Source organism: Triticum urartu, chromosome 7A (genome assembly GCF_056163025.1).
Source record: "Triticum urartu cultivar PI428250 chromosome 7A, HENAU_Tu73, whole genome shotgun sequence".
Lineage (NCBI taxonomy): Eukaryota > Viridiplantae > Streptophyta > Magnoliopsida > Poales > Poaceae > Triticum > Triticum urartu.
In genome coordinates this window covers 22,796,792-22,806,509 of record NC_141879.1, presented here as the reverse complement: position 1 = coordinate 22,806,509, position 9,718 = coordinate 22,796,792, and the positions used below count along the sequence as shown (strand labels likewise).

Here is a 9,718-nt window from a genome sequence, read left to right as displayed (position 1 = left end):
AAATTTCCAATGTCATCGGCATAGAAAATCTTCACTGGTAAAGCATTCTGTGCCGCTTCACGTGTCCTTCACAACATAATAGGTAGTTCCATTGTGTTAGATGAGTTTGCATCACTGCCTAGCTGCTCCCCACGCACTTGCTGGTCCTTCACATGTGGTTGTTGCCTAGAATATACCAAGTATGTGTCAGATGAGCTATGCACTTGTGGCTGTCATTGAGAGTACGTTAGGGGAATCTTCTCCCACCGATCTCAAATAGGGAGCCGAAGATTACCAATCTGAATGGGACCCACTGTCGGCTAGACCTGAACCTACATGCATTAGTAGTAAGAGACCCTAAATGCCCTCCAGAGTGGGTTCTTGACTTGAGAGCATCTAAGGATGTTGCTAGTAAATCATACGCGTAAATCATCAGCTCCAACCAACATGCTTAGATGCTCCGGAGTCAAGAACCCACTATGGAGGGCACTCATTAGTAGTAAGAGTTCCTTGTTTGGATTACCTTCATCAGTGGAGGCCTAGTGAGCAAAATCTCAAAAGTCAGCATCATCTACATCTTTGCCATTTGACCTCCCAGTGTCTCCTACAACTGCCATGTTAGCCCTATGGCCACCTAAGTTTCCAGAGTAGCCATCTCTGCTCCTAGGAGCCTAATCCGTTGAGGTCCCTAAGTATCCATCTTTGCCTCGATCACTCTGCCTCTGTCAAACCTCTTGCCCCCCTATGTTGTATCCCTTGCCCCTGCCACGAGTTGGACAGTCCCACTTCCAGTGACCTACCTCCCCATAAATATGACAATCGTTGGGATCTCTCCACTGCGCGCTCAGTGAATGCAAATGTTGAAGCCGTCACAATCCTCACATCTGCATGCTCTAGAGATAGCTGCACCTCCTCTTGAGACATTGTTGCAATAGCCACATCAATAGTAGGTAGAAAGAGGATGCTGCAACAGGGATGCCCTCTTGCCATGAAAGCAACCTCTGAGCCCCTCCAACAGTTTCAACACACGCATGCATGCAATCCTCTGGCACCCTAACTCGATGGAAGCCGCATCATAGAGTTTCAGAGGATCATAGTTATCCTACTCTGCCCACATAAAGTCTACAACCCTACCATATATGCCATCATTGACATGTCGTCACCTTGGCGCAGCCGACTGATCTACCCCTCAATCTGAGCAATTAGCATGACATTGCCCCTTCCTAAGTGTACGGTGGACAGCCCCTCCACAGAGCATCCAATGGTTGGCACCACCGAGTTCAAAAACCAGCCAATGAGAACATGAGCACAGAGTTTATGACCTTCCACCTCTTTTCCACCATGGTAGTCTTGTCTCATGGTTCCTCAACAGCACCCAACAAGTGTCCATCAAGTTGCATCTGCTCCATAGCTAGCAATGCCCTCCGGGATTAGCTCAGATAATTTGTGGCCCCCTCAAGCTTCATGTCCATGGGCGATAGTTTGACCTTCTAAGCCACTTCCTGCCGAGGAGCGATGGCCCCAGAGTTTGACTACACGAGGATCTTGGAGAACTTCTCATAAACCTCAGTAAGGCCATGTGGTTCACCCATCTTAGGCCAATTCCAGCCGATCCCTAAAAATAGAGGAGGGTCCGGCGGAGTAAACCTTTAGTGGGGTATATTTACTCCACAAAGTTTTGGCCGGACCTAGCCGATCCCCTAAACATAACAGAGTAAAAACAATATCGTTTGCATTTCATTTTCGGCTACCGAAACAAATTTCATTCCTTCTTTATTTCATTGAGCGACATTTTGATACATCGGAGTACATAATTCACCAATTCTTCGCTACTATAGAACAAGACCAAAGAAAACAAGAACCATAATTAGACACTTCAATAAATATCCAACTTCCATAACTGCTCCCACTAGTTGGATTAATATTTTCTCTATGTCTTCATTGTTGATTATCTCGATTAGCTTCTCGAGCTTGCACACTTCTTTCTTCTTCAGTTCCGACGAATTCAACATTGCGTCTCATCTCTAGTCTCTACTATAGCAAGAAGTGACCAAACATCTAACAAACTTCTCGCGATCAATAAATCGTTGTAATCTTCTTCCCAATACCAAAACTTGCATCTGTCATACACACAAATTTGAGCAAACAATGAGCTACAAATTGTGCCGAATCCGGTGAACAGCCGAATCAAAACAAGCACTCACCCCTTTTTGCACTTGAAGAACACCCATCAAGGATGTTCCTGCATGGTGAAAATTCGGTGCACCACCTTCTGCAGGCAGTCGTCGCACTTTATGACCGGCAACGGGGACACGACTAGTTGTTGGGCCAGTGCCGAGCCAGGCCGACGCCTAGGCGTGTCTTTGCCAGCTAGTCAACAACGACTGAGATCCGATCGGCTAGAGGAGGTGGCCATACCTGCATGCGGTGCAGACTCATTGCTGGGTTGTGTGGTTCAGTAGCTGGCCAATTCAAGGCAAGGGCGCTGTCGCATGCGGCCGGATGTGTCAAAACCAGCGGCGGCTACAACCGTAGATCTGCCGATTTCTACGCCGACGACGGCGAGAGAGCCACCAATCCGGGTGGGCGAGGACCGCTTGGAGGAAAAAAAAAATCTCCCCTCCGCTGCCTCACCCATCCCACTTCCTTCCCTACTTTTCCTCCTCTCCTTCTCCGTTCCGCCTCGAGAAGCAGCAGAGGCTCGAGATGCAGCTGCCCTTCTTCCTCCTCAAGAAACACAGTCCCATGCCTCTGATACCATATTGAGTCGAGGGGAGAAACGTACCTCATAGCCTCTCTCTCTCTCTCTCTCTCTCTCTCTCCAGTCTGGGGAAGGGTCTGACCACTTACGGTCTATAGTATGCAGCTTTTCCCTACATTTCTGCAAGAGGCTGTTTTCAGGACTCGAACCGGTGACCTCATGGTCACAAGGCAATAGCTTTACCGCTGCACCAAGGCTCCTCTTCCAATCCCAGCAAAGTATTTTCAGTGAATAAATACATTATTCCTTCGAGCGTGGATAATAAATTCAGTATAGTTTGCAGAATATTTTACTAGTTTGACATTTTTTGGTACTTGGCAATCTTTAAGGTAAAGTCTACAACAGATCTATAAGTGCTAACAATGTGCATCACGTTCTTCCAGACATGCGCTCAACCTTGACCTTGGAGAAGTGTATGCTATAGCAAGTTTGAAGAAATCAACAAGGTATATCATCAAAAGTATCATGTCTTCCATACTTATATTTGGTTATCAGAAAATTCTTTTCCTAGAATTGCATAATCTTGCAAGTGCAAATGAGAATAAACTAGACTGCAAATATAGTAGCTAGTGTGTAGCTCTCATTATGTTTAATTCCAAGGTTTTTTCCTTGTTATGCTAGTTGTCAAGGCTTGCCGTTCTTTGATGCTGACGGAGTTCTAACCTTATTAGTTAGACTTGTTTGCATGAACAGTGATTCAATTAGTAAACATATACATACCTCTGAATAACAACATAGGTCGCTCATGACAGTAGCGCTCAGTTGTACCACTTTGTTTTCAACAAAAATAAGTCAAACCAATAATTCCTACATACAGTAGGAAAACATAAGACGGAAATGAATGCAAATATAGGAAAACTAAGCCTAGTGGGAGGAAGCGAAACCCATGAGTGCAAGGTACCACATTAATTTGCTATAGCTTACATCAACAGTTAAGTTCAGATAAGAGAGGAATAACACGGCCTGACAAACCTCAGGCACTTTTCATCAACGTCACAGTGGTGCATCCTCATGGGACCACCACCATTGGGGTTAGACTCCTGACTTCTTGCTCGTCGACAGTCGCAGCTTTCCCTCTCACCCCAACGCTCGCCATGATCAAGCTTGGGTTAGGGTGGAGAGGAGAACTAGAGCAAGCAAGAATAGGAGATACTGGAATAAGCGAGTGAAGTGAACTAGCTTCCAGCCGACCAGCCTCGCCGTTATAAACCTGTCCTTAAATTCCGCATTGCCAGAATAAAATAATGGGACGGGTCAGTCTGTCCGTAACTACATTGGCTACCTTCAGGTAATTAAGAACAGTTGCACTGATGCACATCAGCTTATCCACTCATGAATATTAACATAGCTACTTGTATGTAAGCTTAATGCAAAGTGTAATTCATCACAATGCTTTAAATTTTGATTACATACAACTTCATTCTACCACTAACCTGTCTTCCTCGAAATTTCTGAAAAATGGTTGGTTGGGCAATTTTGTGATGTCTAACCATCTTTATGGTTAATCCTCTCCATTTTTATGTACAAGTGTTAATTATGTTTGTCATACTTTTTCCAGGCTTGTGCGTGTGCTGAAGTTTAAACTCGGAAAAGTGAATTCTATAGCATGTTTGAAGGGGTCAACGAGGTATATAATGAAAAGTGCCTTGCTATACTTTATATCTGGTTAACGGAAAAAATTAAAGCCTGTGCTCATCCTTGAAAAGTAAATGATATGAAATTATAATGCAAATATATCAATTTTGGCAGTGTGGAGTTTGCTCATCCTAATTCCGTTTATTGTTGTGGCATTCAAGGCATGCATTTTCAGAGCGAAATAGGTCATGCCTCCTTTTGGTTCATAGGAAGGAATATCGTAGAAAATGAGATGACATGTATCTCAATTCCTTTATGGAAAGAGATGTCGTTTGATGCATAGGATAGACAAATTTTCGTTGAGTCTAGGCTAATGTTTTTTTCCTTGAAATGTGAAGGCCGATCTATTCGTATACTACATAGGATATGATTCATTCCTACAAACCAAAGGGCTCCAAAGAAATTTTTTCAACAAAATTCCTGTACACCCAAAGGAGGCCTCAGTGTGCTTGCATACACAAATTCGTACTTTTTTTTGTTTTGGCCTTGTTGCCTGCAATTTATAATGCGTGATGCGTTAACTGATGCAGCATCGCGATTGGGCATGAGAAAGGATTAGTGCTGGCAGACATAAGGCCCTGAGAAGGTGGTTTGAGCAACTGAACGGAAACCAAAAGGTTAATGTGAGCCACTGGAGTAAATCAAGACGGTTGGAGAAGGCTAAAGAACTGTGATATTCTTGTGAATCTGATTGGGTTGATTCAGTTCGAAACGGCAAACAGACTAAAGAACTGTGATCCAAATGTACATTCCCCTTTTCTTTCTAAACATGTTTGTTGTTGGCATGTCTTTAAGCACATTTGATTCGCTGGAGGAATCGGACATCCTTCTTTTATTCACGGCATGTCGTTTGTGTACTCCATGTTAGCTTCACATGCAAATTACCTACCCAAGTCTCTCTTCACCCACCTTCGTGTGGTAGGGGGTGGCAGTGTGTTCATGCAAGAGCTGACCCACTAGCATATCCGGCGAGTTGGGGTCGTGGTCAAGCTTCGTTCTCTACTCCCTACTTTGTTTGTGACGGGCCCAGAATCAAGGATTGCCAGGACAACGAATGACGACCAAGGTTTTGGTTACCGGTTGAAATTTCAAGATTTCCCATGGCTACTGCGTATTTCCTTGCCTCTCGGTAAATCGCCATACCAAGCAAAAAATATCAATTTTTTGAAAATTTTGAATTTAAACACTCGATTTACGATAAAGTACATAGGATCTAATTAATGTCATGAGAGTTGATTCTTATGTGTTGGTAGCAACCTAGTTCCTGTTTTGAGAGGTCTCTAGTTCGAATATTCGTTCATTCATTTATTTGAATTCAAAATTCAACTATAAAATTTACTCGAAATATTCTCGATATTTCTCAGTAACCGTGATAACTACGTTTACCAATCCCCTCGGTAAAATTGCCTCATTCGATAACCAATACCTTGATGACGACACATCTTATCCACTGATCAATAGGCAAGGGAGGTAGCCTGATTGCATTGCAGCCGGAGTGGTGGATCCGCCACATGGGACTGACCCGGTGGAGGATGGCAAGGGATCACGGCGCCTAATCAAGATGCATCTAATCCAGCGGCCAGATGACTGCAGAGAAGACGAAGAGCCTAGTGAAGGCTGTGTTAGAGTAACTCCAACGGGGCGATCCAAACGGACTACGCATTTGTTTGCTTTTTGTCCGTTTGAGTCGGCCGCCCGCCCGGCGTCCGCCTAGTTCTGCATTTGACTCGGCAGTGCGTCCAACGCCCCGACCCATTTCATGTCCGCATCAACTTAAAAAAAAGGCTCGTGGCCGATCATGCCAGCGGCCATGTCTCACCAAGCCGGCACCATGCCAGTGGCAGCATACGATGTCGGCTTCAGAATCACCACAGTTCATGCTGGTGCACTCGCCAGCCAGCCGGCACACATGCCAGCACACAAAAAAGGGTGGGACTTGAGTTCGACCACGCCATCGCGGCCCACGTGGTCATGCCAGCACACATGCCGGCATACAAAAAAGATGGCGCTCGCCGCCATAGATCACTCGTCGTCGAACTTGAGCATGTCGGCATGCATCTTCTCGAACCACGGCATCTTCCGTGGCGACACGGTGTTGAGATCCGCCTTCATGATCTCCACCCCGGTCATCATGCTCGTGAGAGCCACTTCTTTGGCCTTGGTCTTGGCGTTGGCGGCCTCGATCTCTAGCATCTTGCCTTGCTTCTCCGCCTCGAGCTCGAACATCTTGGCTTGCTTCTCCGCATCCATCTCAAGCCTCCTCCTTTGGATCTCCATGAAAGCGTCCATTTTCTCCGCCTTGAAACGCCGGCGCTCCTCCTCCCTTGAGTCCTTGTTCATCGTGCCCTCCACGCTTGCGACCAAGGCGTTGTATGCCGCATCCCGCTTGTCCTCCTTCTTGGAGTTGGTCTTCCCCCGCGGCCTTGCCGGCTCACCCTCACCAACCTCCTCCACGGTTTTCTTCCCCCCCCCCCACGCGACTTGAGGGCGGCATATTGCGCCTTGAACTTCTCATCATCCTTTATGACCCGAAAGCAATGGGAGAGGTTGAAGCACTTGCCGTTGTGTTGAACCTTGAATGCCTCCAAAGCTTGAAATGCCTACAAAATGTTTCCATGCAAGCATATGGGCAAATGATATGCAAATGAACACGCTGGCATGAACTTGATGACACAAAAGAGGGCGGCTTGCTAGCATACCATGTCTTGCATGCCGATGCCGCTCACGGGGCGGGCCTTGATGCTCTCAAGTGTGGCGCAAAACTTGTTGCACTCTTATTGGATCACCCTCCATCACTTGGAAAAGGACACCCACCCACGCGTGCTCACAAGTTGGTAAGGCGGAAACTTCTTGCGCTCATGAAATACTCGGTGGACACGAATCCAAAAGGTTGAATGCTTTTGTTCGGCGCCCGTCTTGGGGTCTTGTCCAATGTCTCGCCAACACTCGCAAAGAAGCTTGTCCTCGGCCGCCGTGTATGCCTTCGTGCGCTTGCTCTTGCGCTTTGGCTTAGGACCGGCGGCTTGGTTGGCGAGCTCGTCCTTAAACAAGGGCTCCACTTCGATGTTGCACTCGTCCTCTTCCTCTAGCCCGTAGTCGTCCGGGAACTCATGGTCGAGTGGGAAGCCGTCCAGGTCGATGCCGACCTGATCATGCATGAAGGCCACCTGATCGGGATCATAGCCAGCGGCCGGCGTGAATGGCCCGCTGCTGTCCTAGCTTTGTGTCTCGTCAGGATCGTAGCCAGCGGCCGGTGCACCGCTGATACGTCTCCAACGTATCTATAATTTTTTATTGCTCCATGCTATATTATCTACTGTTTTAGGCAATATTGGGCTTTATTTTCCACTTTTATATTATTTTTGGGACTAACCTATTAACCGGAGGCCCAGCCCAGATTTGCTGTATTATGCCTATTTCAGTATTTCGAGGAAAAGGAATATCAGACGGAGTCAAAACGGAACGAAATCAACTGGAGAAGTTATTTTTGGAAGGAAACCCACCTGATGGACTTGGACCCCACGTCAAAAGATACGGGAGGTGCTCACGAGGGTGGGGGCGCGCCCTCCCCCCCTGGGCGCCCCCTGCCTCGTGGGGCCCCCGTAGCTCCACCGACGTTCTCCTTTCACCCATATATACCATCGTACCCTAAAACTTCCAGAACAGCAGATAGATCGGGAGTTCCGCCGCCACAAGCCTCCAGAGCCACGAAAAACCAATCGGGACCCATTTCCGGTACCCTGCCGGAGGGGGGATCCATCTCCGGTGGCCATCTTCATCATCCCGGCGCTATCCATGACGAGGAGGGAGTAGTTCACCCTCGGGGCTGAGGGTATGTACCAGTAGCTATGTGTTTGATCTCTCTCTCTCTCGTGTTCTCTCTCGTGTTCCCTCTATGGCACGATCTTGATGTATCCCGAGCTTTGCTACTGTAGTTGGATCTTATGATGTTTCTCTCCCTCTACTCTCTTGTGATGAATTGAGTTTCCCCTTTGAAGTTATCTTATCGGATTGAGTCTTTATGAGAACACTTGATGTATGTCTTGGTGATCAACTTGCGGGTTTCGTGACATTGGGAACCTATGCATAGGGGTTGGCACACGTTCTTGATTCTCCGGTAGAAACTTTGGGGCACTCTTTGAAGTACTTTTATGTTGGTTGGATAAATCTGAGATTGTGTGATGCATATCGTATAATCATGCCCACGGATACTTGAGGTGACAATGGAGTATCTAGGTGACATTAGGGTTTTGGTTGATTTGTATCTTAAGGTGTTATTCTAGTACGAACTCTTTTATAGATTGATCTGAAAGAATAGCTTTGTGGTGGTTTCGTACCCGACCATAATCTCTACGTTTGTTCTCTGCTATTAGTGGCTTTGGAGTGACTCTTTGTCGCATGTTAGAGGGCTTGTCATATGATCTATCTATGTTATTATTGTTGAGAGAACTTACACTAGTGAAAGTATGAACCCTAGGCCTTGTTTCCTATCATTGCAATACCGTTTACGCTCACTTTTACCGCTCGCTACCTTGCTGTTTTTATATTTTCAGATTACAAAAACCCATATCTACCATCCATATTGCACTTGTATCACCATCTCTTCGCCGAACTAGTGCACCTATACAATTTACCGTTGTATTGGGTGTGTTGGGGACACAAGAGACTTTTTGTTATTTGGTTGCAGGGTTGTTTGAGAGAGACCATCTTCCACCTACGCCTCTCGCGGATTGATAAACCTTAGGTCATCCACTTGAGGGAAATTTGCTACTGTCATACAAACTTGTGCACTTGCAGGCCCAACAACGTCTACAAGAAGAAGGTTGTGTAGTAGACATCAAGCTCTTTTCTGGCGCCGTTGCCGGGGAGGCTAGGTAAGTGAAGGTATATCTTTAGATCTTGCAATCGAATCTTTTTGTTTCTTGTTTTAGCACTAGTCTAGTTTATGAAATAAAATTACAAAAAAAATGGAGTTGAGTTTGTCTCATACGCTTCACCTTTTTAATATCTTTCGTGAGTATGATGGAAAGGATAATTGTGCTCAAGTGCTAGAAGAAGAAATCTCTAAAATGTTTGGCACTAAATATTTGAATGATGAGCATGATTGCAATTTTGTTAGTACGAATTCCTTGAATATCCATGATGCTAATGATGATTGCACTAGTTATGATGAAAATGTCTCCTATAAACATGTCAATTTTTGTGGAGTACATTGGGTTTGCAAGTACACACCAAATAGGGAAGATAGATATTGCAAGAGGCATAAGTACTTAGAAACCAAATTGTTGCAAGAAGAGCTAGATGAATGTGCTGAAAATTTATTATTTCTTAGCCCTACTTGTG

The 9,718-nt window shown here is 45.8% G+C and overlaps 1 pseudogene; it reads right to left on the bottom strand.

Annotated features, from left to right (window-relative positions):
- Window positions 1–395: 395 nt before the first annotated feature.
- On the bottom strand, window positions 396–1,571 carry LOC147957113 (uncharacterized; annotated as a pseudogene).
- Between the last annotated feature and the right edge of the window lie 8,147 nt (window positions 1,572–9,718).